At 33.8% G+C, this 13,435-nt stretch overlaps 1 non-coding gene across 1 annotated transcript; it reads left to right on the top strand.

The window, feature by feature from the left end:
* Positions 1 to 5,230: 5,230 nt before the first annotated feature.
* Positions 5,231 to 5,337, top strand: LOC131176395 (small nucleolar RNA R71). Its single transcript, XR_009146487.1, has one exon. It is a non-coding gene; the product is annotated as a small nucleolar RNA R71 (small nucleolar RNA).
* Positions 5,338 to 13,435: the final 8,098 nt, after the last annotated feature.

Raw genomic sequence — 13,435 nt, 5'->3', positions numbered from 1 at the left:
AAATTGGGCTATGGACTCGTGTAACTTTCTGTCTTCCTCAGAGTTAAAATTTTCGAGATTTTTACGGACTTCCAGAAAGTTACACGGGGCGTGTGAACCCAGTACACGACCCGTGTAATTTTCTGATTCTCTAAATTTTTCCCTTATGAAAATTTTTATCACCATAATACATGAAATGAATGTGAAGGTTAGCAACAGAGCTATTTCCCCAATTTTGTTCAATTTTCTCTTTTGTGGTTTTGACTTGATGATTCCTCTCCTCTCTTGTTCTCTACTCCCCCTTGCTTTTCCAGATTTGAGATCTTTTGGGATTCCTACAAAAGAAAATGTGAACAAATATTAATAAAATTAAAATAAGAAAGAAAGAAAGAATAATTAGAAATTTTGGGTTGCCTCCCAAAAAGCGCTTGTTTATAGTCATTAGCTCGACTTTGGTTTCATCTTTCATGGTCTGTCAGGAGGATGGTCGAGGGTGCAATTGACTTCTTTTTCTATGGGTTCTCCTCGAAAGTACGGCTTTAGCCTCTATCCATTGACTTTAAATGCTCCTGAGGTTTCACTCTACACTTCTACTACTCTATGTGGGAAGACTTGAGTGACCTTAAAAGGTCCTTGAACATCTTGATTTTAGCTTCTCTGGAAAGAGTTTCAATCTAGAGTTGACTAACAGGACAAGGTCTCCTTCTTTTATTTCTTTCCTTGCTACGCGTCTATCATGCCATCTTTTGATTTTATCTTTGAAGATTTTGGCATTTTCATACGCATCCTGTCGGATTTCTTTCAACTCATTCAGTTATAGGAGCCTTTTTTCACCAGCAGCTTTGAGGTCAAAGTTTAGGATCTGAATTGCCCAGTAAGCTTTGTGTTCAAGTTCGACAGGGAGATGGCATGATTTTCCATAAACCAGTCGGAAGGGTGTTATGCCAATTGGGGTTTTATATGCAGTGCGGTATGCCCACAGTGCATCATCTAACTTCATGCACCAGTCCTTCCTGGATCGGTTTATAGTTTTCTCTAGAATCCACGTCAGTTCCTTGTTTGAGATTTCTACTTAGCCGCTGGTTTGAGGATGATAAGGTGTGGCCACCTTGTGAGTCACTCCATACTTTTTCAATAGAGTTTTGAATTGTTGGTTGCAGAAGTGACTTCCTCAATTGCTGATTATTGCTTGTGGTGTGCCAAATCTTGTGAAGATATTCTTCTTAAGGAACCTTGTGACCACTCTAGCGTCATTGGTTGGTGTGGCTATTGCTTCTACCCATTTTGACACATAATCAACTCCAACCAGAATATACTTGTTTCCATGGGAAGAGGGAAATGGTTCTATGAAATCTATCCCCCATACATCAAATAATTCTACCTCAAGTATACCATGTAGTGGCATTTCATTCCTTCTTGATGTATTGCCCGTCCTTTGGCATTGATCACAAGCTAACACAAAGGATCTTACATCCTTAAACAAATGTGGTCAATAGAATCCAGCTTACAAAATTTTAGCTACTGTTTTTGTGGTGCCAAAGTATCCTCCATATAGTGATGAATGGCAATGCTAGAGGATGCTCTCCATATCCTCCTTCGGTATGCATCTTCTTATTAGCCCATCATTGCATCTCTTGTATAACAGAGGTTCCTCCCATGTGTAGTATCTCACATCATGTAGGAATTTCTTCCTTTGCTGATAAGTCATGTTTGGAGGTAATACCCAGCATACAAGAAAATTAACAAAGTTAGCATACCATAGAACTTGGGAAAATGCTAGTAATTGCTCATCAGGAAATAAGTCATCAATTGACAAATCCTCGAGGTCCCCTGTGTACTCTAATTTCAGCCTAGAAAGATAGTCAGCCACTACATTTTCGGACCCCTTTTTGTCCTTGATTTCAAGGTCAAATTCTTGCAGGAGTAAAATCCATTGAATCAGCCTTGGTTTTGTTTCCTTCTTGTTCAAAAGGTACTAGATTGCAGCATGATCTGTGAATACAATGATTTTTGACCCAACTAGGTAAGATCTAAATTTGTCCAATGCAAACACCACTGCTAGGAATTCCTTTTCTGTGGTAGTATAATTTATTTGTCCGTCATCTAGTGTCTTGCTGGCATAATAAATGGCATAGAGCTTTTTATCTTTTCTTTGCTCGAGCACCGCTCCAACTGCAAAGTCACTCGCATCACACATCACCTCGAATGGTAGCTCCCAATCTGGTGGCTGCATTGTTGGTGCTGAGATCAGGGCTTCTTTGATCCTGTTAAAAGAGACAAGGCAATTTTTATCAAAATCAAAGGGAACATCTTGACTTAACAGGTTGGTAAGTGGCTTAGCTGTTTTGGAGAAATCTTTAATGAATTTTCTGTAGAACCCTACATGTCCCAAAAAGCTTCGCACTCCCTTGACTGATGTTGGTGGTGGCATGTTTTCAATGATCTCAATTTTTGCCTTATCAACCTCAATTCCTCTTTCTGATATCAAATGTCCCAGAACTATACCTTCCCTTACCATGAAGTGGCATTTTTCCCAGTTTAGAACCAGGTTTGATTCTTCACATCTTTGCAACACCTTAGATAAATTAACTAGGCAATTATCAAAAGTAGTTCTATAGACAGAAAAATCATCCATAAAAACTTTCATGATATTTTCAATATAATCAGAAAAAATAGCCATCATGCATCTTTGAAAGGTAGCAGGGGCATTACAAAGACCAAAAGGCATTCTCTTATATGCAAATGTTCCATAAGGGCTAGTGAATGTGATCTTTTCTTAGTCTTCTGGGTAAATAGGAATTTGAAAGAATCCCGAATACCCATCTAGATAACAAAAATAAGAGTGTTTTGCTAACCTCTCTAACATTTGGTCAATGAAAGGGAGAGGAAAATGGTCTTTTCTGGTGGCACTATTCAATTTCCTATAATCTATGCACATTCGCCAACCAGTGACTGCCCTAGTAGGGATCAGTTTATTGTTTGCATTTTGGATAACAGTTGTCCCATCCTTCTTAGGGACTACATGTACTAGACTAACCCATTTACTATCAGAAATTGGATATATGATACCCGCATCTAATAGTTTCAAAATTTTTTTCTTGACTATTTCTTTCATGTTTGGGTTAAGTCTTCTTTGGTGCTCGATAGTGGGTTTACTGTTTTCCTCCATATGTATCCGGTGCATGCAAATCAAGGGGTTAATCCCTTTCAGGTCTTCTATTTATACCCTATGGCCTTGTTGTGGTTCCTAAGTTCTCTTAGCAATTTTTTCTCTTCTATCTTAAACAGGCTAGCATTGATTATAACTGGATATTTAGAGTTTGAGTCCAGAAATGCATACCCTAGTGAGGAGGGGAGAGGTTTAAGCTCTAACTGTTTGGTGTTTTCCTGGAGCTTGCCCTTGTGCTGTTCCTCCTTCAACTTCTCCATATCGGAAGCTTAAGCTAAGTGTAGGGGTGGATGAGCTACTAACTATTGTGCACAAGCTGCTATTTTTGTGTTTTCATTATTCGCTATGTGGTTGTGCACAATGCATGCTTCTGGAGGATCTTTAGGATGTACCTTATGAAATTCCTCTTCAACTTGTTTGTCAATTATGTCAACCTTGAAGCATTTGTCAGGTTCGAATTTGTGTTTTATTGTGTCAAACAAGTTGAATTCCACTTCTTCTTCTCCTACCTTGAGAGTTAGTCGGCCATTTTTGACGTCTATAATTGCTCCGGTGGTTGCCAAGAATGGTCTTCCCAAGATGATAGGAATCTGAACATCTTCTTCCATCTCAAGGACAACAAAGTCTACTGGAATGAAAAATTTACCCACTTTGATGGGGATGTTCTCATGTATGCCCACTGGATATTTAACAGATCGATCAACCAATTACAGTGAGATTGTCGTGGGCTTCAGTTCTCCGATCTCCAGCTTTTTATATATTGATAGAGGCATTAAACTCACACTTTCCCCAAGATCGCAGAGGGCCTTGTCTATTTTTTTGTTGTCAATGAGGTAGGGTATGGAGAAGCTTCCTATATCTTTTAACTTTGGAAGCAGTTTGTTTTGCAATATGGCACTGCATTCCTCTGTTAGAGCAACTGTCTCATAGTCTTCCAGTTTTCTTTTCTTTGACAGAATTTTCTTAAGAAATTTGGCATAGGATGGCATATGAGAGAGTGCTTTTGTGAAGGGAATATTGATAAAAAGTTTCTGTAAAACTTCTAAAAACTTCCCAAACTGCTTGTACAATTTAGCTTTCTAAAATCCCTGAGGAAAAGGTAGGGGAGGCTAGTATGGCTCTGGTAACTTCTTTTTCTTCCCTGCTTCCTCTTCCTGATCTTTCTTAGCTTCTTCCTCCTTTTTCTCTGCTTGGCTTTCAGATTTTTCTGAGGTTTCCTCTGTCAGTTCTTCCTTTGGTTGTACTAGTGTTCTCCCACTCCTCAATGTAACTACCTTACAATGCTCCCTTGGGTTCATCTCTAGTTGACTAGGCAGTTTACCAAAAGCTTTACTTGAAGAACTTGCTTGCTGAGCAATTTGGTTTTCTAGCATCTTGTTATGGGTAGCAAGTTGGTCCATTCTGGAAGTCAGCTGTTTAATCAGTTCATTTTGTTGTTGTTGAGCTGCTAGGAAACCTTCCATCATGGATTCCATAGTCATCTTCGGTTCAAGTTGCTGAGGTTGAGGAGGCGGTGGTGGCTGTGCAAAGTTTTAGCCTCTGTTCTGAAATCCAAGGGGTGCTAGTGGTTTGTACCCCTATTGTTTGTTTATTGGCTGATTCTGCTAATTGGACCATGAGAAATTTGAGTGATTCCTCCATCTAGGGTTGTAAGTGTTTGAATATGGATTGTTAGGCTGCCTCTGGTTGAAGTTTCCCCAGTTATTAAGATAGTTCACTTGTTCTGTGGGAGGTTCATTGAAACTGTTATATTCTAAACTCATGTATCTTCCTCCATAGCTGTCCTCATATTGACTGTTCATACCTACAACATTGGCTTGCATTTTATCAAGCCTCTTTGTGAGCTGATCAAAATTGAATATTTATCATGCTTAGGGCATCCACTTCCAGGACCCCTGTTGTTCTCCTTGCATTTCCTCTTTCATTTGACCACTCATAATTATGGTATGTGACCCTTTCTAGAAGTTCAAGTGCTTGTGTCATTGTTTTCTCCATTAGGTCACCTTGTGCAACTGAATCAACTGTGCTCCTTGTAGAGGGTAGTAACCCATTATAGAAATTTGCACTAGTGTCCAATCCTCTATGCCATGGTGTGGACATTCCCTCTGCAGGTCCTTTTATCTTTCCCATGCATCATAGAGTGATTCACCTTCCTTTTGTCTGAAGGTGTTGAGCTCAAGCCTCAGTCATGCAATCTTTGCAGGTGGGAAGTACCTTGCTAGAAAAGCTTGTGAGAGGTTTTCTAAAGGGGTGAACGTTCCAGCTGGTTGAGAAAGTAACCACTTCCTTGCTCTGTCTCAAAGGGAGAATGGGAATGCTCTAAGTCTTATGGCTTGATCAGAAACTTCATTCATCTTGAATGTGTCACATAGGGTAAGAAAGCACTAGAGGTGATAGTGTGGATCTTCTGTTGGTGAACCTCCAAACTGGGTTTGTTGAATCATTTGAAGCCATGCTGGTTTTAACTCAAAGTTGTTAGCTTCCATTGTGGGTCTTGCGACACTGGGCTGAAATCCTTGGATAGATGGAGCTCCGTAGTCTCTCAAGAGTCTTAGCCTGTTATTATTATCGGCCATGGTTGGAATTTCAGGATCTTCTTGATCGAGCTCTTGATGTTTCCTTTCCCTCCTGATGGCTCTCAGAGTTCTGTCTATCTCTGGATCACAATCCAAGATTTCTTCTTCTGGCCTTGTTCTGGTCATATACCAGGTCAGGCACCTAAGAGAAGAGAAAACAAATAAAAAAAATCAAATAAAATTAAATAATAAATATAGTTGCCTAAATCAGCTAAATTGCCTATCACTCGATATTACCAAAGCCAAATTCCCCGGCAACGGTGCCAAAAACTTGTTTCACCAGTTTTACAACCCCGCAAATGCACGATTCGCTAACAAGTAATAAAGTGATGAATAAAATATCGTTCTCACTAGGAATTTGATTAGCAAGTACCAATCTACATAGTAATTTTGACTGTTTAGGCTATCGAATACTGAGGGAATGAAGGTTATTTATTTTAAACACTAGAATGATAAACTTAAAATGAAATAATCTATTTTGAAATAATTCCAAAATTAAGATTTCACACTGGAATCTTACTATGGATGTTATCTTGTTTATTTACTGGATTGAGAATCGTTTGCTTTGATGGAAATTAGTCCTAAGGTATCCTAAGTCCTCTCTCAAGGCACCTAGGGTGTATTTTAATTAACTTAAATCCGACTTTCGTGGTAATCAAATTAATTAAAACCCTTTAAGGTCTTTGATCAATTTTGAAATTCCACAAAGGTATCAGCCTATATCTAGGTTAGAATTCCTAGGTTCAAAATCTTGATTTTCTAATATTAATATTCACCTTTCAGTCCTTTAATTAATATCTATAATCAATACTAAGTGGGTACCAACACGTAGCATGCATTAAGATCACAAGAAATTAAATCAAGGAACAAATCTCAAATCCAATAAATAAAACTTAATGTTTATCCATAATAATGATTACAAGCATTACTCTTCCAATTTCAGAATATGAAAACTACTCACTCATGATGAGTTCAGCAAACATCATGATAAAAAGGTAAAAACAGTAAAAGAAAATCATCTAGAAGAAATAAAACAATAAAAATCCGTTTAAGGAAATGGAATGAAAGAACCGAAGAGGGTTTGCAGCTTTGATCTTGTGGAACTTCGGCTGGAAAACTCCTCTTGATACTGATATTCTTTTCCTCAAGACGGCTGGAGAGAGTGCAGAAGCGAGTACTCTTTGAAACTCCTAAAAAGTGATGTAAAAGGATTAATCCCCCTCTTGGATGTTTTCTGTTTCTATTTATAATAGCTATTCTAGGGTTAGGTCATTTTGAGTCCAAAAAGCCTTAAGAGTCTGATTTGAATGTGTAAACAAGAGCGAGAATTTGGGTTAGAAAACTTGCTGCCACATGGTACACGGCCCGTATGTCACTACGACCACTGGGTGTGTAATTTCTTGGAGCGGAGTGCGAGTCTTGCATTGTACGAGAGACTTACAGTGCGTTGGCTACACGAGCTTGGTTACACGGGGCGTGTACTTTTGTTTTTAGAAAATTCTTTAAGCTTATGCCCTGCAGAGACTTACACGGGTCCCTTCAGATTACACGGGTCCAATTACACGACCCGTGTACTTTTGTTCCTCCATTGGCTCTCTGGCTTTCATCTGGCAGAAGGTTACACGGGTCTGTGGCTTTGCTTACATGACCCGTGTACATTGTATCAGTAGCAATTCTCAGTCTTTTGACCTTTTCAAGTTTTCTTCCGGACTCCTATGCCCTGAGGCTTCACCAAAACACCTGAAATGATGCAGAAAATATGGAATTAAGGACTTGACAATAAAAATTACAAAAATTAATGAAATCAACTACTATGCATGAGATTACTTACCTAAATGCCATGACATAGTATACAAATGTGCTTAAAAACATCTATATAATTCAAGTGTGTCAAGATGTTAGTCACAGGATTAAAGCCGAATGGTTAAAGTAGAGACGTGTCACGAGAGTTTTATGTGATCACAAGATCCTTAATAAGTTGAAAGGAAAATTTTACCGTACAGCAATACGACCGGTTATGTTATATGGCAGTGAGTGTTGGGTAATGAAGGAGTCATATGTGTCTAAGATAAGAGTTACGGAGATGAGAATGTTAAGGTGGATGAGTGGTCATACTAGACTAGATAAAGTCCATAATGAGAGTATTAGAGAAAAGGTAGGAGTGTTGCCAATTGAGGATAAGTTGAGAGAAGGGAGATTGACGTAGTTTGGTCATGTGAAGCATAGACATACAGAGGCTCCAGTTAAACAAGTAGACTACATTGGGTTAAATGATATAAAGAAAAGAAGGTAGACATAAACTGACTTGGAGGAGAGTAGTACAACATAACCTAAAAGCATTACGCATTTCCGATGATTTAATCCAAAAATGTCTAGAGTGGAGAAAGAGAATCCGTATAGCTGACCCCAATAAATTTTTGAGATAAAGGCTTAGTTGAGTTGAGTTGAGTAGAGTAGATGTGAATAAATATATGAAGAAGATTTTTAGAAAAGAAGAAGAAAATTTTTAAAATGCTTCAATTATATGATAAAAATAATTGAGTTTATATATATATATATATATATATATATATATATATATATATATATATATATATATATATATATATATATATATATATTGACAAAGGTTAAAAATTGTTATCCAAATAACGTTTCACAATTTTTAACTTTAAATTAATTTTTTTTTGTTTATTATTATTATTATAGTCATCAATATTATAATACTTGCCTATATTATATTGGTTTTTAGTTTTTTAAAAAATTATGGAATTTAATATTTAATATATATTTTTTTTTAATCTAAGTAATAATAGGAAAATTTAGTTGAAATAAATAAGAAAATTCAATAATAGATAAATTTTTACTAAAAAAAACAGCATAATAACGCTAAAAAATTGAAACATATATAATTTCAAATTTGAAATTCATATAATGAATAATTTAATTTTAATTTTAATTTAAGCATAAATGTTATAAGATGTATTATATTTTTTTAGTATAATTAAGAAGTAAATCTACTAAATTATATTAGTGTTTTCTTAAAGAAAATTAATGTGTAGAGATAAAATAGGCAGAATTTTATTATAAGTATACTATATAGAAGATTTTAATCATCATCTATTGGTTTATAGTATTTTTTTAAATCGTGCAAAGATAATAATTATTTATGTTATTATTATGAGAAAATAATTATTTTTAGCTAAAATTGTTTTTTATTATAAAATTTAATAATTTAAATCATATAATCTTCTGAATTTTGATATTTAATGAGCTTTTAATTTAAAGTGATAATCTGGTCACATTAAAAAAAAAAAAAAAACTTTGATGATCATAAAAGTGAATATTCTCAGTATAAATCAAAAAGTGCAAATTTGATATCTTGACTTGTAAAGTCTTTTTTCTTATAATTTTTTTCATTTTATTTTTTTAATGAAAACATATTATTAATACTGGATATAAAATGCAATAATGCATAAAAAATATAAACACTTCTATTAAATAGAAAATATAAATATTTTCATTAAGAAGAAACTATATATATATATATATATATATATATATATATATATATATATATATATATATATATATATATATATATATATATATATATATTCAAATGATAATGTGTTACAATCGTCAGCAAAAGGAAAAGGCTTAAATTCATGAAATGATAAAATATTCCTATAGATAACAATAGATATGATAAAATTGGATTAAAGCTTAATTTCATCATTGTACTTATTAGAGAATTTAATTTAGTTATTTTTAATTGTTTATTTAATTAATTCAAAATTTTTAATTTAAAGTTAATTTAGCCTAAAATAAAAAAATAAAAATTTGAGTTTTTCAATTTTTAGGCTTAAATAAATTAATTAAAAAACTGAACTTTTTAATTTTTTTTAAATTAAAAAATAAAGAAACTTAGCTCATAAATTTTAAGATTTAGACTAAATTGATTTTAAATTAAAACTTTTAAACTAAATTAGACTAAAAGTTAAAAATAAAGAATTTTTTCGATAAATACAGAAGCTAAATCGAGCATTTTGCCTATGAAATTTATGTGATTTTGTAGGACGCGGGCATTCCACCTCCTTCCCCTTTCGCAAGGTGCCAACGCCATTTATTGGGGTGAATCTAAATCGGATAATTTTACCACAAAGTCGGCTTATAATTGCATTTCGGGAGGTTACTTAATTGCCGAGCAATGCTATTTGGAACCTCGTTTGGCAATGGAATGGTCCTAAACAAGTCCGTTCCTTTTTTTGGCTTGCGGCTCAGGAGAAGTTGCTCATAAATGAGGAGAGATGCCGCCGTCATTTAGCTTCGTCTAATTTGTGCAGTGTTTGTATGCTTCATGTAGAGAACATCAGAACACGTTCCATGTTCTCCAAGATTGTGCTCAAAGTAAATTTAATTGGTTGCATCTTGTTCCGTATGATTTTCAATCAGAATTTTTCAGTCAGAATATCAGTGTGCAAGATTGGATGGTGTTGAACCTCAAGCAAAAGGATTTATCTGTTCTTGCAGGTTGAATGTGATAATAAGGTAGTCATCTCCCTTCTGTTCCCCCTGTGCTGCGTTCTCACATTTCCTCAGTTAAAGAGCTCATTGAAGGTAGCTGGCATGTTACCAATTCTCATGTGTACAGGCAAGTTAATTTTACGACAGATTGGCTGGCCTCTTATGCTAGTTCTCTTTCCTTGGGTTGCCTTCACCTTGACAGTTCTCTGAGTAGTCTCTTACCTTGGCTCATGCATGATTTTTGTGGTGTTGGTGTCTTCGCGATGTCACCTTGTAGTTTTCTCTGTTTGTTTAGCCTCTGCCTCTTTTTTCAAAGAAAAAAACAATTACGAATATCTGAGTATTATTTTTTTGAGAGGAGTTGGATTGAACGTAAAAAAAAATAATAATAATAAGAAGAAGAAGAAATATATAATATTTTCTTCTATTATATATATATATATAAAAGGCTTCGATTAAGTTGAAACTAAAACTCACAGCAATAAAGATGACTCTACTACAATTGATCTACTAAACCTTGTTTGTTAAATATGTAATATTTTCATTGGGCATTCTGTAATTATTTGAAATCAATAAAATTTTATTTTCTTAATGCACGTAAAAGTAATAAGAGCAAAAATAATAAGGAATAAAAAGTGGGAAATTATTAAAATAATAATACTTAATTATTTACAATAATTTTATGGTTGTAGTCTTACAATGTAGAATTTTATAAAAATTTAATTTAATTATTTTTTTATTAAATTTCATATTTAAAATGAAAATTTTAATTTTTTTATATTAAAAAATTTATTTTTAAATAAATATAAATAAATATAATTATATGAGAATTCATTTAAATTATTTTTTCATGAACATTTATTCGAAACGAATATAGGCCTTTGTAGATAAGGTACCAAAAGGGCGATACTTTCTTTAGTCTAGGATTCTCTTCATTTATTGGTTCTCTAAAATTTCATGCCGCAAGCTTGCATGAGATGCTTGTTGAATCAGTATTGACACTCTATTTTGGATTGATTCGAAGGCCAGACCAAGGTTTGCAGAGTCATTTTTATCTTTGAGCTTATAAAGAAAGAATCACTAAACCTAATCCAAAAGAGATAAGATTTATTGTAATCCATAAGAGAGAAAATTTTAAAAATTTTAAAATTTCTTAAAAAGGCTCAAAATCCTAAAAAAATGTAAAAAAAGAAATTCAAGGAAATACTGTTTTTTCTTTTTATTTTAGCTTTTAGATATATGAATAAATACATTATATAATTTTTTTATCTAATTTTTTTTATCTATTTTTTTAAATATAATTAATATAAGTGCCTTCTATATTTATTTTATTTTTAATTATTTTATTTTTTCATCATTAGATTGAATTTTATCAAATCATTTAATATTAATTATTAATAAAATAAAATTGCTTTATAAAAAATTACAGTAAAAATCCAATAATTAATTATATTCTCAACCACAAAGTTCAATTTCTTAAAAGGCTTGATAGTTGATGCAATGGATGAGAACTATTCGGTTTTAACTGAAATTCAGTAATTCAGTTTTGTTCGATTTTGTATTTTAAAAATTTTGATTATTTTGATTCAGTTTGATTTTGAAGAAAAAATCAGTTTGAACCGAATCAAACCGAATAATATTTTTTTATTTTTGAATTAATTTATTTTTTAGAGAATTTATAAATTATATGTAATTTTATAGGATAAATTTTGACAGTCATCTCTGAACTTATCTGGTATAACGTTATAGTCCTTCAACTTAAAAATGTAACATAAAACCTCTTCAACTTTCAAATTTTACACAGTAAAATCTCTCTAACCTCTAATTGTCAGTTTTTCAGTTAGACGTTGACCTGAACAGTTATAGCATGGAGATTAATCAATATTTCTTTTTTCTTTCTCAAATTATGTGTAAATTTAATCATTTTTCTCACTGTAGACAGAATAATTTTTCAAGTGCAAAGAGAATAATTTTACAAATTGAATAAGAAAAGGAGAGAGAAATATTGACTAAGAGCCTTGTGAGAGCTGTTCACATCAATTTTCAACTGAAAAATCAGTAATTGAAAGTTAGAGTGATTTTACTGTGCAAAATTTGAATGTTTAGGGGTTTTTTGTTATATTTTAAAGTTTAAGAACTATAGTGTTACAATCATATAAGTTTAGGGATAGTTATTAAAATTTACCCTAATTTTATATATATAAATTGCTTAATTTCATTGATTAATGATTATTAGGTTTAAATTAAGGTTAAAATCATATCAAATAACTTGAAAAGTAAGTCTAAATTAAAAAATAAGTAAAATTGAGAACCGATTGATTTTGTCACGACCCAACCTATGGGCCGGACCGGCACTAGGACCTGGGCCAGCCTAAAGCCCCCGAGGCCCGTAGTAAGCCTAACTGTTCATTAACCCAACTCTAAGGCCCATTTGGGCCCAATTTCAAGAAAACAAACGGACAGAGTCCGACCATAAAAATGGACTTTCCAACGGGGAGTTTTTGACTCACCCGACCTGTAAACACAATATATAGTCATTTGGGGAGCTCAGCTCACCCTCCACATACTCATCAACATAAAAATAAATGGGAGCTCAGCTCCTTCATCCAATCCATCAAACATGCATAGCATATTAAGTTCTGAGTCCCAAAATAATAATTTAGTTCTGAGACCCAAATCAAATAAACATTTCTAACACATGCGGAAATTCTAAGATTTAACAAGTTTATACAAGCGGTAATAATTGACTGCGAGGAGAAAGCGAGTTAACCTCAAAAATATCCTCCTGTGGCTGTAAAATTTTTGAGCAGGGTGAGCATTCGACTCGAGAGTAAAATATCAATTTTAACCATAATCACTATAACTATTTAAAACTAATGCACCCTGTAAAGTGAAATGCAACATCAACAACATTTTCACATCATAGCATCAAAAAGGTAATTTGGAGCACTCACACACCCTGTAGTATCAATCATAACATATGGGGTGATCCCTATCTGACTCTCTTATATCCAACTGATGCGGTGAATTACTCAAGCTCGGACTTCCACTTAATAACCAAATCGAGGTCCCAGAATTACTCAAGCCGTGACTACCCCTCGAAGGATCGGGTCCCTGAATTACTCAGCGTGACTACCCGTCCTATCCATAGTCCACACCACATCACACGCACGCCAACGCACGC

This window comes from Hevea brasiliensis, unplaced genomic scaffold, assembly GCF_030052815.1.
Source record: "Hevea brasiliensis isolate MT/VB/25A 57/8 unplaced genomic scaffold, ASM3005281v1 Scaf1, whole genome shotgun sequence".
Classification (NCBI taxonomy): Eukaryota; Viridiplantae; Streptophyta; class Magnoliopsida; order Malpighiales; family Euphorbiaceae; genus Hevea; species Hevea brasiliensis.
This window is presented reverse-complemented; position numbering and strand designations above follow the sequence as displayed.